Genomic DNA, 17,477 nt, shown 5'->3' with positions numbered 1-17,477 from the left:
TATGAACCTACGCTCTGGACGAGTGTTAGAGCACGAGCATATTGGTAGTGCCTCCATTTACGCGGGCACCCATTATTCCTCCACCCTAGGTTCTGGACCTCGGCCGGGACTCAAGGTAGCGCGACCCAAGATCCTCATATCGCGTCTAGTGATTCTTCCTCTAACTACGAAGTCATGGAGGGGTATCCTACACCAAACCCTGATAGTTCAAGTCAAGACATGCATGCCATGGGCCCACGGCTCAGGTCCAGCGTGTTTAGCCGCTTAAAAGAGACCCTTAGTAGAGCTACTCGCTCCGAACATGCGGTTAATGAAATAAATGAAGGGAGTGGGGAAGTAAATTCGTCATTCATGCCTAAAATAGACCCTATGCTTCTTGAGAGTGTGCATGTGAATTTTCCATCCACTCCACCTCCTGATCCTTTAGGACTATCTCCCTCTGAGGTTTTACTACCCGATGGTAGGAGTCTTGCCGAAGTACAAGAGATCGAACGCTATATACAAGCAACAAGGGAGAGGGAAATTGAGAACCTACGAAGGTTAGAGCAAAGTCGAACCTTGAAAGCAAAGGCTCCTATGACAACAATCATGCCAGCCGAGCAACCGAGTGCTCCCAAGGTAGCAGTCACGGAGGGGCAAGCGATGGGGAGCAATAATGCTTCCACCTTGAGGGAAACCTCCAGCACGCCAGGCCTAGATGGGATATTCCTAAACGAAAATTGGGAGTATGACCTACAAGCAGAAGCTTTAACTAATCGGTACACATGACACACCTATCATGTGGGTTGGTTAGATGTTCTACAATCCACATCGGGTGCTACTAGCATAGATGAGCAACAACAGAAAGTCTTTGATGTCCTCCATAGGATTGTCGAGTTAGAAAGACAGAACACAGGGATCAACATGCCTTCAACAGGCCTAATGAGATTCTTGGATACGGAAAAGGCCAACCAACCAACCCTGTCACAAATGGAGACTCCCTCAGTGAGCCCCATTGATCCTCCATATGTTGTTTCGCCAGGAGCCTCCGTACAATCTGAGCCCACAAGTGGCAGCTTTACCTTCCCAGATCTAGCTCATCTTTCTCTTAATGACACTACGGCTACCATGCATATCCCAGTGGTGAGCATGATAAGAAGTACACCATGGAGTTCATTTGTTAACACTGCGCCGATGCCTAGTAGCACAGTGCCCCCAACTATACCTACATGTATGTATCAATCATGTGCACCTGTCGTACCTCAGCCTCATGTAGCTCCTACACCTCTGATTATTCCAAGAGCTTACAATCCACAATGGAATTATCCAAGCTCTTATACAAGTGGAGCCATGCCATTTAATAATAACATGCCATATCAGGCATGCCCTATGCCTAGGGCCACGCCTGTAAACTTTGGACCACCGTCTGGTACACAACCATACGAAATTTGGGACCCAAGAGCCGCGCGTATGCCAAGGCCAAGGCCAACTCCCATCTCACATGTGGTTCTAGGAGCACATACACCCATTATACCTGCTCAAATAGGAGATTTGGCAGCATTTTCTCAAACTATCGGTCGCTCTATTGCGGAAAACATGCGTAGTGCACCTGATAGAGAGCCTAGGAGCAAGGCAGTTCAAGTAGCTAAGCTCACACTGAAATTCAGTGGAGACGGAGATGCTAGAAAGCATATGGAAGTCTTTGAACATGTGTGCAATTCCTTGGAAGAGCACAATGAGCTACATAAGTGTAAGGCTTTGAGTTTGACCCTAAGCGGAAAGGCTGGAGATTGGTATAGAACCTTAAGAGTAGAAGAGAAAACGATCTACTCTACTCTTAGGAGACTGTTCTTAAAAGAATACATACGAGAGGGAGTACTTTGGGGTGTAGCCTCTCAGCTCCAGAAAGCCCAACGAGAAGAAGGTGAATCCGTGAGAGACTTCATTAGTCGCTAAAGAATTTGAATTCTCGATGCAATCCAAACGAGCGATTCAACAACAACCAATTGCTCGATAGATTCATTAGGGGACTACGACATGAAATTATTTATAATGGCCTAGTCATTAGAGGTATCACTACTTGGGAAGCAGTCACCATGAATGCAATCCAATTGGAGGATAATTTAATGATTGCAGGAGAAAGAGTGTCTGCCGAGACGAAGTATAGTAGCTCGCAAGCATCAGGGCATGAGCCAATGAAGATAAAGCCAATCGTGAAAGAGCAAACGATATCTGAGATGACTTTGGCAGATCTCACAAAGGCCATCCAAGAAAGCCTTAGGGGTAATCGTGCTCCACAAAACACTCATATGTATCCAAGAAGGGAGCAACAATGGTGCTCAATTTGCTTGGGCCCACATACTACGAGTGAATGCCCTACTTTCAGAGTAAAGTTTAACGGGACTTGTAACGCGTGTGGTAGGTATGGCCATCAAGCGAAGGATTGCCTAATGCTTAAACGCATCATGTAAAATAGACCGCCTATAGCTTGGGAAAACTCACCTCGAGTTCCTGCATTGATGCCTACCCCACCCATGGAGCAACAGTTGCCATTACAACACATGGTCCCTAGAACCCAAAATGTGGTCCAAACCACACCATTGCCACCTCCAGTGCTAGGACCGCAACCCCCTCATCCAAAAGTTACACCTATGAACCAAATAGGTTGCGAGTCATCTAGTACTTATGTAGATTGCGAAGAGGACATAGACTCTAGTATCACCTATGGAGTCGACATGCTTGAGGAGTGTCCCATGTACTATATGGAAGACCATTGGGGACAAATCAAACCGGTATATCAAGCTACTGCGCTAGCAGCAAGAGGCCAAAACATTAATAGTTTTACCGTGAGACCACCTCTTCAGTGCTACGAATGTGGTGGACCACATCGAGTAGTTGAGTGCCCCATTAGAATGCAAAAGAATGCCGCACTAATGCAAACAAGTCAAGGGAGTGCATTGGCAATGCCAATACTCACTTGTAATCGTTGTGGCATAGATCATTTGATCGCACAGTGTCCTAACAATCCAAACGCACCGAAAATCACACCATTGAACATAATAGAGATTGTTGATGGGACACCACCAACTATAAACATAGCACCAGTGAATGCACTCACACGGTCGATGCTCCAAAAGCAAAATTACATCCTCGAAGAGAGAGATGCTGCATCCATTGGCCGAGCGAGAAAGAAGAAAACACGAAGAAAGAAATCCCTTAATGCTTCTAGCTCAAAACCTAGTTCAAAGACTAACATAGGGACAGGAGAGGATCCCGTGCATATGAATGACCCTGAGGATGACTCAGATTCGATAGAGACCACGGAGACCAAAACTGTTACTACAAAGGAAAAAGCCAGTCAGGAGGATCACGAGAGGGAATTACGACGAACACCAAAAGAGTATTCAAAGTTAAACCACCCAATTGCGAACCCCCAAGATAAGCCACGAGAGACAAAAAATGAGGATTGCAAGAGAAAGATTGGAACCTATCCAAACCTAACAGTGGAAATTGAACGAGTCCAACAACGGAGGGGTTTGGTGGAAGAAACTCAACGAACATTAGAACCTGAACCCAAACATATCCACATGTCGGACACAGTGTTTCCCACACAAGTTCAACCTCACAAGAACTACAGGCCGTTAGCTATACCCAGTATCATTCAGGAAGAGAGTGAGGGTAGGACATCTGAAAGTGGACACACACCTTTCCTACTAGAGAGAATGTTTGGTGAGGGAATGCCCGACCCCCTTGAGGAAGTGGAGATTCCATCTTCACCATTCTCTTGTCAGGGTCCTACGTCCCACAAGATGCCATTAAATGTTGCCAAATTGATGGATTTCATGTCTTTAGAAGTTAGAACCACCATCATGTCCAAACTATATAAAGACCCCGAGCTAGTCTCAGCTCTTCGAGCCTTCCTCAATGGAGAATTACAGGCCGGATTACCACAGTTTGCACATATGAACAAACCTGACTCGGTAATGAATGATGAGGAACATTTAGCACCACCATCTAACCTAGCGGGACATGAATCTGTAATTGAAGTACCCGTTAACAAGTTGGGGCAATACTTTGAAGGTGATGAATCTAATGCTACTCTACCAATCACTACTAAAGGATTAACTGTAAAGGGGGTCCTTGACGGTGGTGCGGGAGCCAGCATGGTGAGAAAGAGTTGTTGGGAGTCTATGGGGCGACCTCACCTTGAAGCCACAAGCGTAGTGGTAAAAATGGCTGATGGATCTATTGTTACGCCTATTGGAATGCTAAAGGATCTCAGAATCAAGGTCTTGGGACACAAGGTAAGGCAAACTTTCATTGTTATGGATTTTTCCAAGCATCCTATGTCATTTGAGATGATCTTAGGGCGTCCATTCATGAGGGAAGAAAAAATGGTGCATGACTGGTCCAAAAACCACGTCTACTTACAGTTCCAAGACTCTGTCATTCGAGTTGATCTTTTAAGTGGTCGAACGCATCCTCTAGGAAATAAATTCATCATTGATAATCGATCAGACACAACAATTCACTCAGCTCCATTAGAGTATTGTTACACGTGTAACGAAGACACGGATATTGGGGAGAACTCTCCTTATATGGATATCCTACCCGGAATGGCTGAGTCAGACAATGTCGATTGGGTACACCTAGCGGCAACTAAAGATACATGGGGAGCTAGAGGAACAACCTGGGTAACACCAAATGGGGAAGTGATACCACACATTTCACCGGTAAACATGTTAGGTGTAGCGCATGTAACATCCGATGATAAGAAAGAGGCACATCTACCTGAGAGTGAAACCGATGACTCCTCAAAGGCTTCAGGCCAATACACATCAGAAACGGAATCTCAGGGAGAAATGGATTCAGAACCTGAGGAAACATCGAGTGAGCCAAGTATAGAAACTGAACACTCAAGGTCTAGTACGACCATCTATGGTAATTTATATGAGAGTGAAGAAGATACAAGCGAAGACCTATCAAGCGAGTCGAGTTCAAACATTTACCAAAATCAAAACCTTAACAAGAAACAAAGTTCATATAAGAGACGACGATATCGAGCAAATGTGAGAGATAGGATAAACAAGGAAAGATCTACTGCAGAATGGCTTAGCTATCTAGGGGCATGTGATGCTCATCAAAAGCTAGTAGACAACTGGGGTGAACATCTCCAAAGTGTCATGTGGTGCAGCCCGCGACCCATTGACCTCGCTCAATTGGAGGTTACAGAACCGAAATTGAGTTGAACTATAAGAAGACGTCAAAACCGAGAGTTAGCACAACAACAAATGGAGGCAGAACTAAAAGAAAGGTCTCCGTCAGGACAAGAGCCTGTTGACTTACATACAGCTCCTGAACATTTTAAATCTTATACCACGGGGGAGCGAAAGGTTGTGTATGCCAAAGCCCAACGAATACCTACCAATGGAAGCAGTGGAGTCTATGATGGTCCAGCGGTAGTTAAAGAGATAGAATTAGCAGAACCAGGTGAGGAGTCTAAAACAGTCTTTATTGCTCAAGACCTTACCGAAACTGAAGAGGCTGTACTTAAGGAGCTCCTCAAGGAATACAAGGATATCTTTGCTTGGACATATCATGACATGAAGGGCGTTCCACCTTCTATGGTGCAACATACAATTCCCATGATCAACACTGCTAAACCCGTCCAGCAACGACCCTATCCAATGAATCCTAAGTACGCCAAAATTGTACAAGAGGAGATTGAAAAACTTATCCAATGTGGATTCATATACCCTATTGAGCACTCAGAATGGGTTTCTCCAATAGTCATTGTGCCAAAAAAGAATGGGAAACTAAGAGTGTGCATGGACCTCAAGAAAGTTAATGCAGCCACTAGGAGAGATCATTATCCCTTGCCATATTCAGAACATGTTCTTGAAAGAGTTGCGGGCAAGGAAGCTTATAGCTTTTTAGATGGGTACTCTGGTTACAATCAAATCACAATTGCATTAGAGGACCAAGCTAAAACTGCTTTTATCACAGAGTTTGGAGTGTTTGCATTTCGTGTTATGGCTTTTGGCTTAACGAATGCCCCTGCTACATTCCAACGATTAATAAACACTGCGTTTAAAGAATTTCTAAGGGAGTTTTGTGAAGCTTTCCTAGACGACCTTTGTGTTTATTCTTCTTGGGAGAAGCATTTGTTATATCTACGAAAAATATTTGAAAGGTGTAGATTTTATCGCATCTCATATAACCCTTTCAAATGCCAATTTTGGGTTAAGCATGGAGTCATTCTATGGCATATAGTGTCCAAGAACGGGATATCCACAGATGAGAGTAAGATTAAATCCATTGCCGATTTGCCACCACCTATGAACTATAAAGGAGTTCAAAGATTCATGGGCCATGTTGGTTATTATCGAAGGTTTATTTTAAACTTTGCTGAGATAGCGCGTCCATTGTACAAGCTTCTTATCGAGTTTCACTGGACGGAAGAATGTCATCAATCTTATGAGTTATTAAAGAAGGCCCTAACAAGTGCTCCAATCCTGCGAACACTTGATTGGAATGTACCTTTTCATGTGCATATTGATGCATCAAATTTTGCTATTGGGTGTGTTCTAACTCAACCAGGAGAACATAAATTGGACTACCCTATTAGCTTTGCAAGTCGCCAATTAAATGATGCCGAGATGAACTACACTACTACAGAGCCACTGTCCACACCTCCCAGTGTTCAAGAATCACCTGATGAACCACTTCAAGTTCGATCCTGGGAGAGTACCTTACCACCCTTGCAACTTGACGAGGCACCTAGGGTAATAGAAAACTACTGGCAAAAATCCTCACCTATTACCAACTGGAACAATTGGTTTCAAAGGGTGACAACATCATTTCAAACGGTATGATCTACTCAAGGAAGAGGGGAGTGTTTGTGGACATCCATCATTCACTTGCTTCCCTCTCAACCTTTCTCCCTGACCTCGTAATCTCTAATCTTAGGGAATGTATATATAAAGCCTTATACTCACAAAAACAAGATAAAAAAGTAAAAGAGCAAGAGCCATGACACAAATCATAAAAACAAATTATGCACAAGAACATGACCCTTGTAATATTTGCACTCTAACCATCATCTATTTGCGTGTACAGATATGGCTAGTACGCTAGAGTTATCCACTCCTGCCTTGGGTGAGAGGTACCCTCGTTACTTTTCACAAATATTTCACATGGTCTTTCCAGTGCTTGCATGTGAATGGGATTTGATAGGTACGCTAGCATGTGAGAGGAATTTTGAGGAGTTAGAATGGCTGATATGTCTCTTGACTACGTCTGATCCATACTTAGTAGAGAGCGTTCCTCCCATTGCACAAGCCTACCCTTTTGACCAAGATGACTATAGGCGTCTAGTGACCTTCTTAGTAAACATGGGCACCTATGATGAAGAAGAAAATTTACACGACTACACGGATGACACATATGGTCTCATGGCTGATGACTTTGTTTATCTCGACGACGAGGATAGGGGTTTAGCCTTAGGGTTTCCCCCCAACCTCTACAATATCCTATTCCCTTGACTCTCTAGGGGGAGTGCAAATAATTAGGTTAGGGTTCCTTATGTTTTTTGTTGTGTTCAATAAGTGTTGGTACCTTTTTCCACTAATGTGCCTCCTGGAGGTATTCCTTTTGTTTCCTAGTGTGTACAGGAGCGTGTTGCTATTGGTAGGATTTGGACCTTCATGGAATCTTTATCTCGACTCACTCTTCAAATCAAGCGCGACCATCGACATAAACAGGTGTTTCTTGTCCATTAGCATTGCCCCTTATCTTTTTTGCATCTATGATTGTCTGCTTTAATTGTGATTGGTAGCCTAATATTCACCGCATTTGCTTAGTATCAAACATTTAATTCAATGTAATTTTTTGTCATAATCACTTGTCTAGGTTTAAAAATCAAGCAGTCCGACTAAGCTAGTTTGACCAAGTTAGGTGTTAGAAATCTTCTCTTAATACCATGGGGAATGCCTTCCTAATAATCAATGGTTACTTAGGTTCTTAATCCGATTTAGGCAGCATTGTGTGAAATGTACTAGGGCTTTCTAGTGGGCTTGACCCTATTGACCTTTAGCTTAAGTATTATAAACGGAGTTAACTAGTGTGATGAGCCTGGGGAGGTGTATCAGTGTTATATGACCCCCCAAAGTTACAAAATTAAAATGCTGAAAATGAACAAACAAAAAATCAAAGTGCCACACTGTAAAATCTTAAGCTGGAAGAGAAATCTCAGCTTGATTTGGTACTTCACTCACAAGTATTGCCTATGGTACTAGAGCCCTAGAGGTTCCCAGTGTGGGCGCTTTTCCTTGAAAAGCAAAAAACCCAAGGCATACAAAATAAGCACACACATCAAATTGAATCAATGTGAAAAGACTTTGGGGGGTCAAAGAAAAAGTAATCAGTCAGGCGATGATTTCATGAGAAATTCCTTTTATGGTAGATTAACTACAAGGTCTTCTAGATATAGCGTCTAGTCAGCCCTCGAACATGAATACTTGGCTCTCGCGATTAAACAACTTAATTGACCACAGAAAATTAAGAAGCTTACCCATGGTATAAATATTCTATCTCTAGTGCCTTTCGACCGTCAAATTAGCGACCCCAGACTTGTTTAATTTTTTACCTTTACATGTGTTTATGCATTTGATTACATTGCAATTTAATGTTCATTGCTGACAAATTGTTTGAAATTCTTTTACCAATCAATTTGTCTACCTAAAACTGCATATTCTTTTTACTCACTTATGAGAATGCAATTACTGTGCCAATGTTGTTTGATTTTGCAGTGACTGAAGAAGGCTAAGGACATTCATCTCAAATGCTCTTCCACCTCGACGAACGAGCTTCAACTCAATAGCTTCCGAGGACGAAATCTACATCAGGAAGGGGGGCATGTTAACCCTCACGGCTCACGAACACCCCATCACCTACGACGGACGTGTATTATGTATTTGGTAGAGTCAGGTACCGGGCTTGTCGGACCAATAGGAAAAGGGTAAGAGTGATCACCGATGAGAGACGCACTCTAACCGGAACATTCAAGGGATTAGTTGGCTAAGCATGGGCGCCCAAGTGTGAATGGGATGAGCTCATATAAAAGCCAACTAAACCTAAAATTCACTCATTCTCTCATTTGTGCAATAGAAGAGTGCTCTTGCTCCATCTCCATCTCCATCTTCTTCTTCTTCACCTCCTTGTGTGTGTGTGTGTGTGTGTGTGTGTGTATGTGAGAGAGAGAGAGAGAGAGAGAGAGAGAGAGAGAGAGAGAGAGAGAGAGAGAGTGCGATCGAGCATTGCGGCGGCACGACGGCGGTGAAGCGGTTGAGCGCGACGTAGCGACGTCTCCTTCTTCTTTGCGGCGAGGGATCCTCCACGGCAGGAGCATAGAGCGGTGAGTGACACACCATTGCCCTCTTTTGAGCTTACTAGTTAAGCTAGTTGTGTGCTTGGAGCCGTCTATGGCTCGCACACAGTGTTAGGCAAGGCCCTTGCTTTGACAGTGCGGCAAGGAGCGCACACTGCACCTATGTGAGCTCAATCTTGTGGTTCCAAAACTAATTGAAGATTGCGGAAAGGAAAAAATCACGGAATATTACACACCCACTTTAGAGCTAGTTTGGGTACCAAAGAAAGAACGATTTGTTCCACCTAGCTCAAGAACAAGGAAATCAAATGAAGCTTCTTGCTCTTCATGTAGTTCCTATACGAAAATAGAAGCTTCGACACAACCTCCACCTACCATTGTACATATCCATACAAGCAAGAAAGAGTTTGCACCTCCCATTGTACGTTCACCACCTACAACAATGTTGCAAATAAAATCATGGGAGAGTACCTTACCACCCTTGCAACTAGATGAAACGCATAGGGCGGTCGAAAACTATTGGTTAAAGCCTTCGCCTATAACAACTTGGAACAATTGGTTTCAAAAGGTGACAACATCATTCCAAAAGGTATGATCTACCCAAGGAAGGGGGAAGTGTTTGCTGACATCCATCATTCACTTGCTTCCCTCTCAACCTTCCTCATTGACCTCTTAATCTCCAATCTTAGGGAATGTATATATAAAGCCTTATATTCACAAAAACAAGATAAAAAAGTAAAAGAGCAAGAGCCATAACACAAAATCATAAAAACACATTATGCACAAGAACAGGACCCTTGTAATATTTGCACTCTAACCATCATCTATTTACGTGTACAGATATGGCTAGTACGCTAGAGTCATCCACTCCTGCCTTGGGTGAGAAGTACCCTCGTTACTTTTCACAGATGTTTCACATGGTCTTTCCGGTGCTTGCATGTGAATGGGATTTGGCAGGTACGCTAGCATGTGAGAGGAATTTTGAAGAGTTAGAATGGCTAATACTTCTCTTGACCATGACTGATCCATACTTAGTAGAGAGCGTTTCTCCCATTGCACAAGCCTACCCTTTTGACCAAGATGACTATAGGCGTTTAGTGACCTTCTTAGTAAACATGGGTACCTATGATGAAGAAGAATATTTACATGACTACACGGATGGCAGATATGGTCTCATGGATGATGACTTTGTTTATCTCAATGACGAGGATAGGGGTTTAGCCTTCAGGTTTCCCCCCAATCTCTACAATATCCTATTCCCTTGACTCTCTAGGGGGAGTGCAAATAATTAGATTAGGGTTCCTTATGTTTTTTTGTTGTGTTCAATAAGTGTTGGTACCTTTTCCCACTGATGTGACTCCTAGAGGTATTCCTTGTGTTTCCTAGTGTGTACAGGAGCGTGTTGCTCTTGTTAAGATTTGGACCTTCATGGAATCTTTATCTCGACTCACTCTTCAAATCAAGCGCGACCATCAACACAAACAGGTGTTTCTTGTCCATTAGCATTGCCCCTTATCTTTTTTGCATCTATGTTTGTCTGCTTTGATTGTGATTGGTAGCATAATATTTAGTGCCTTTGTTTAGCACCAAACATTAAATTCAATGTAATTTTTTGTCATAATCACTTGTCTAGGCTTAAAAATCAAGCAATCCGACTAAGCTAGTTTGACCAAGCTAGGTGGTAGAGATCTTCTCTTAATACCATGGGGAATGCCTTCCTAATTATCAATGGTTACTTAGGTTCTTAATCTGATTTAGGCAGCATTGTGTGAAATGTATTAGGGCTTTCTAGTAGGCTTAGTCCTTACTGACCTTTAGCTTAAGTATTATAAAGGGAGTCTACTAGTGTGATGAGCTTAGGGAGGGTAACAGTGTTATATGACCCCCCAACGTTACAAAATTAAAATGCTGAAAACGAACAAACAAAATTTCAAAGTGCCACAATGTAAAATCTTAAGCTGGAAGAGAAATCTCAGCTTGATTTGGTACTTCACTCACATGTATCGCCTATGGTACTAGATCCCTAGAGGTTCCCAGTGTGGGCGCTTTTCCTTGAAAAGCAAAAAACCCAAGGCATACAAAATAAGCACACACATCAAAATTGAATCACTGTGAAAAGACTTTGGGGGGTCAAAGAAAAGGTAATCAGTCAAGCGATGATTTCATGAGAAATTCCTTTTATTGTAGTTTAACTACAAGGTCTTCTATGAAGGAGTATGAGCGGAAGTGCGACGCGAGAGAGAGTGCGAGAAGAAGAGCACGACGATATGGTCAACTCGCTCTACTGTAATGTGTAGAGCATAGTGAGTTCTTATTAGGTTTTTACAAAAGAATATGTGTACATACCTGGTGGCCCGCCCACTTACCTGGGCGACCACATTGGGCTTTATATCCCAACAACCTCCCACTTAAAGTCCAATGTGGTACTTTAAGTGTGAGAGAAGCTACTATATAAGCTAATATACAAGAGATGTAGAGAAGTGATGTACTACCCTACACCTAACTGCTTGCGAAAATGCGCAAAGCTCTCTGAGGGAAGTCCTTTTGTAAGTAGATCAGCAGGATTTTCTGTGGTGTGAACTTTGACAAGCTGAAGTTGCTTATCCTCGAGCATTTCCCTGATGAAACGATACTTCACATCCACATGCTTTGTCTTTGAGTGATAAACTGGATTGCGAGCCAATTGTATAGCACTTTGACTATCACAATATAACACAGGCATCTCTTCTTTGATTCCCAAATCTGTTACTAGTCGATTAAGCCAAATTGATTCTTTGCATGCCTCTGATGCTGCAACATATTCAGCCTCTGTAGTAGACTGAGTAACACAATCTTGTAATCTAGAACGCCATGATACTGCTCCACCAGCCAATGTAAAGACATACCCTGACGTAGACCTTCGATTGTCTAAGTCACCTGCATAATCTGAGTCTGTAAAACCCTTTACACTTAGCTCCTAACTCCCATAGCATATACGCATACTCTTTATAGCTTTCAGGTATCTCAATATTCCTTTCACTGCCTCCCAATGTTTCTTGCCTGGGTTTGACATGTATCGACTTACTACTTCCACTGCAAATGCAATGTCTGGGCGAGTAGCAATCATTGCATACATCAAAATACCCACTGCAGACGCATATGGAATCTTATCCATTTCACCTTGTTCTTCCTCAGACACAGGACAATCTTGTTTGCTAAGTTTCACATATGGTGGCAATGGAACACTCAGTGCCTTTCTCTTCTCCATATTGAAACGTTGCAAAACCTTGTCAATATACTCTGTTTGAGATAGCCAAATCAACTTATTTGATCTGTCTCTCTCAATGCGCATACCAAGTATATGACTTGCCTCACCCATGTCTTTCATGTCAAACGATTTTGCCATCTTTGACTTCAAAGCTGAAATTTCTTCCAAGTGCTTGTCAGCAATCAACATGTCATCCACATACAAAATAAGGATCAGCCAACTGCCATCCTTAGCCTTCTTTGTATATAGACAGTGATCGAACTCACTACGTTTGTAGCCTTGAGAAATCATAAACTTGTGGAATTTATGGTACCATGCCCTCGATGATTGTTTTAAGCCATAAAGACTCTTTAACAACTGGCATACCCAATCTTCCTTGCCTTTCTCAACAAACCCTTCTGGCTGCTGCATGTAAATTTCCACATCTAAATCACCATGCAAGAACGCTGTCTTGACATCCATTTGGTGCAACACCAAATCTAATATGGCAACCAATGCAAGAAAGCATCTCAATGTAGTCATCTTGACCACTGGAGAGAAGACTTCATCAAAGTCAATGCCTTGTTCTTGCTTAAAGCCCTTGGCAACAAGCCTTGCTTTGTACTTTGGCTGACTATCATGAGCGGTGATCTTATACCTGTAAACCCATTTACAAGGTAGAGCCTTTTTGCCCTGTGGTAATTTAACTAGCTTCCATGTCTTGTTTTTATGCAGAGCTATCATCTCTGACTGCATGGCCAATTGCCAATTCCCGGAGTCCTTCATTTGCACTGCTTCCTTGTAACATGAAGGCTCATTGCAATCAGTCAACATGACATAGTTCACAGATGGAACAAACCTATCAGGAGGTCGCGTGACACATCCAGATCTACGCACAATAGGTGGCTCAGGCTCAGCCACAACCTGTGGTTCCACTCTATCCTGTCCTTGCTCCTCTTGAGCCCTAACATTTTGTCTTGCACGTGCAGGTCCATCTTCTTGGAAGACAACTCTTCTAATCTCCTCAACCCTCTCTGGTTTAGAATGATATTTGGATTCATTAAAGTGAACATCATTGCTGCGGACAACCTTTCTGGATTCGGGATCCCAAAGTCTGTACCCCATCTCACCAGAATTACCATAGCCTAGAAAGATGCACTTTCTACTCTTTGGCTCAAGTTTGTTCCTAAATTCCTTTGGAACGTGAGTATATACCTCACAGCCAAAGACTCTGAGATGCTTGTATGAGGGCATTTTTCCTGACCATACCATTTCTAGCACTGAATCCTTCTGCAAAACCTTGCTAGGAGATCTATTTACAAGATGAACAGCTGTTGATACAGCTTCAGCCCAAAACCCATTTGGCAGCTGTGCATTAGACAACATACTTCTGACCTTCTTTTGTATGGTCCTATTCATCCTCTCAGCAACACCATTTTGAGGAGGATTGTAAGGAGCAGTAAGTTCACGTTTTATACCTTTTGACTCACAAAAGTCCTGAAAGGCCTTTGAAACATACTCTCCACCATTGTCAGTGCGTAAGCATTTAAGCTTCTTGCCACTCTGATTCTCCACAAGTGTCACAAACGTTTTGAAAACACTAAACGCTTCATCCTTGTGCTTGAGAAAGTAAACCCATACTTTCCTCGAGTAATCATCTATAAATGTCATAAAGTAAGAAGCTCCCCCTAGAGATAGGTTAGGCATAGGTCCACACAAATCACTATGAACAAGTGCCAACTGTGTATCTCTTCTACTGCTTCTATGCTTATGTGGCTGCTGTGTTTGCTTACCATACAGACAATGTTCATAGAATTCAAAATCATTAAATGAAAAGCCATGCAAATAACCAGAATGAGACAAGATTTCCATTCCCTTCTTGGACATATGTCCTAACCGGCTATGCCACAAAGAAACGTTCGACTGCTCGGTTACATTGATTACATTTTTGGAGACATTTGATACATAAATCATGTAAAGTCCTCCAGACTTTGCTCCATGTGCTACTGTCATAGAACCCTTGGATATCTTCCACATGTTCTGTCCAAAAGTGGTGACGTAGCCAGCATCATCAAGTAAACCTGTGCTGATCAAGCTCTTTGTAATTGTGGGAACATGTCTCACATTCTTCAGCGTGAAAGAAGAGCCATTCTGAAACTTCAATTGAAGATCTCCAACACCTAAGATCTCACATGTCTGCCCATTGCCTAGCCGAACATGATCTTTAGTGGTCACATAAGAGGTAAACCACTCCTTGTTTGGAGACACATGAAGTGATGCCCCCGAGTCTATAATCCAGTCACTCAATGCATTTCCATCAGATGCTGTAAGAAGAGCTGAGTCCATTGTATTCTTCAAGAAGTAGATGTCTCCTGACACTAGACTGTCATCCTCTGCAACAGTGTTTGTCACATTTATTTCTTGAATCTTCACTGAGGACTTGTTCTTCTCACCATGGTCTTCAGCTTTCTCTTTGCCTTTTTCTGCTTTCCATTCTCTGCAGTCTCTTTTCATGTGACCCTTCTTGCCACAATGGTAGCATTCTATGTCACTTTTGCCTTTAGCACTGCGGGACTTGCTACGAGACTGATTCCTCTTTACACCTTTGTACTTTTCTTTGGTCCTTCCCCTGACAACTAAGGCTGTTCCTTTGCCTTTGTCCATTGTCTTTCTATTGGTTTCTTCAGTAAGCAGACTTCCTTCTACACCTGCTATGTTCAAACCATCTGGAGGTGCAGAATTACTCAAAGTTGTGCGAAAAGTGTCCCAACTTTCCGGCAATGTGATCAACAGGAACATAGCTCTAACAGGTTCATCAAACTTGACACCTTGAGATGACAACTGACTATAGATTGTGTTGAATTCATTCAGATGATTGGACATAGGTGTCCCTTCTTTCATCTTCAAGTCAACAAGCTTCTTAAGCCAGTATACCTGTGAAGCTGCACTCTGCTTCTCATAAAGATCACTCAGCTTTAACCATGCTTGATAAGCCGACATCTCGTCTGCTACATTGAAGTAAACGCTTTCTGCCAAAGTCAGCATAATGGTAGAAAGTGCCAATTCATCCATTTCGCTCCATTCATCTTCGTCCATATCTTCTGGTTTTATCCCCTTGAGCTTTATAGGTTTTATCTGCTTCTTTTGTACCAACACGTGCCAAATCTGCTTCTTCCACAATGGGAAATTGGTTCCATCCAGCTTCTTGATATTGTAAAGAGCAGTGTCCTGTGATCCAGCCATAGCTACGCTTCGCAGTAGTTTCCTTTTCTGGAAAAAATTCGGCAGAGTTTTCCCTGTAAACTGACCTCTGAACCAATATCAACCTGTCAAATGAACCAAGAAAGCTTCAGATTTTGCAGAAATTTTGGCAGAGTCTCCTTTGTAAAATGGCTCTGGTGTACTAAAAACAGACCAAAAAACAGCTCAATAAACCACTGTCTCTCTGACACTGTAAGCTGCGGGTAAACCTGTCCTGCACCTGTACTGTCTCTCACTGTCCTGTCACTGTCCTGTAAGCATAGACTGTGACAATGCCTCAACGGCAGTAAAGCAAAGATGCAATCCCAACTGTCTAACTCACAGTCAATACATCCTAGCTGCCTATTTAAGGGTGCTCGAGGGATCGCTCCAAGACCTGTATCACCGAAAGGATCTCAACATTCAAGAATCCCCCAGCTCAATAAAACCTCACTCGACCCTAAACAAAGGCTGCAATAAATCTGACAGTACATAGAGTTCCCACAAAGTCATACATCCACAAATTTTCCACTGTATACTGTAACCGCTGCGGCGGTTGTTTGCTGCGTGACTCACAGCCAGCAAACCCTCAACATACAAACATCATCTCTGACAATACATCCATGTGGAAGTACCTGCAATGTCAGGAAGAAATCTGGAATATCAAGCAACAAACACAAGCTACCTGATAAACTAGTGGATGTCGCCTATAGTTTGTGTGTAGGTGCGCCCGTGTCGTATGTGACACGCCTCCAAGAACTGTGAGCCGTCCTTTGTTGTGTAGACAGCCACAAATCAGCACTCTGGAAGTGAAGATATCCTCAGCACTTGCAGTCGTAGGCCGAAACCCCAAATTTGCAGAGTCGGGTCTGCACCCGTCGAGACCACGTAGTCGAAAATGGCCTGCGCAGAACTTTGTCGAAGCCGAACGGTGGCCGAGATGACCTCAGAATGAAATTCTGACAACACCTAACCCTTCGGGCTTTCCCACGAGATTTTGGGACCGTGTCTTTGCCTGTCGAATTTCACTCCAATCTGAGCTGGTGACTCTAGCCTCCTGCAGTGCTGCCCCGAGCCTCGATCTGAGCTCTGATACCAGTTGAAGGAGTACGAGCAGAAGTGCGACGCGAGAGCGAGTGCGAGAAGAAGAGCACGACGATATGGTGAACTCGCTCTACTGTAATGTGTAGAGCATAGTGAGTTCTTATTAGGTTTTTACAAAAGAATATGTGTACATACCTGGCGGCCCGCCCACTTACCTGGGCGACCACATTGGGCTTTATACCCCAACATTCTAAGTATAGCCTCTAGTCAGCCCTCGAACATGAAATACTTGGCTCTCGTGATTAAACAACTTAATTGATCAGAGAAAATTGAGAAGCTTACCCATGGTATTAATAGTCGATCTTTAGTGCCTTTTGACCGTTAAATTAACGACCCAGACTTGTTTAATTTTTTATCTTTACAGCTGTTTATGCATTTGATTATATTGCAATTTAATGTTTATTGCTGACAAAAGGTTTAAAATTCTGTTACCAATCAAATTGTCTGCCTACAACTGCATATGCTTTTTAATTGCTTATGAGAATGCAATTACTGTGCCAATGTTGTTTGATTTTGCAGTGACTGAAAAAGGCTAAGGAC

General features: G+C 42.8%; 1 pseudogene across 1 annotated transcript in view; it reads right to left on the bottom strand.

Annotated features, from left to right (window-relative positions):
• The window catches only part of LOC147417464 (uncharacterized), a 71,797-nt pseudogene that overhangs the window by 52,777 nt on the left and 1,543 nt on the right, over nt 1-17,477 (bottom strand). Inside the window, exon 2 of the transcript XR_015187225.1 lies at nt 14,387-16,230. The product of XR_015187225.1 is annotated as an uncharacterized LOC147417464 (transcript). The remainder of the gene's footprint in view (nt 1-14,386; nt 16,231-17,477) is intronic.

Source organism: Adiantum capillus-veneris, chromosome 30 (assembly GCF_014529385.1).
Source record: "Adiantum capillus-veneris isolate H3 chromosome 30, ASM1452938v2, whole genome shotgun sequence".
In the NCBI taxonomy this organism is placed as follows: Eukaryota; Viridiplantae; Streptophyta; class Polypodiopsida; order Polypodiales; family Pteridaceae; genus Adiantum; species Adiantum capillus-veneris.
This window is presented reverse-complemented; position numbering and strand designations above follow the sequence as displayed.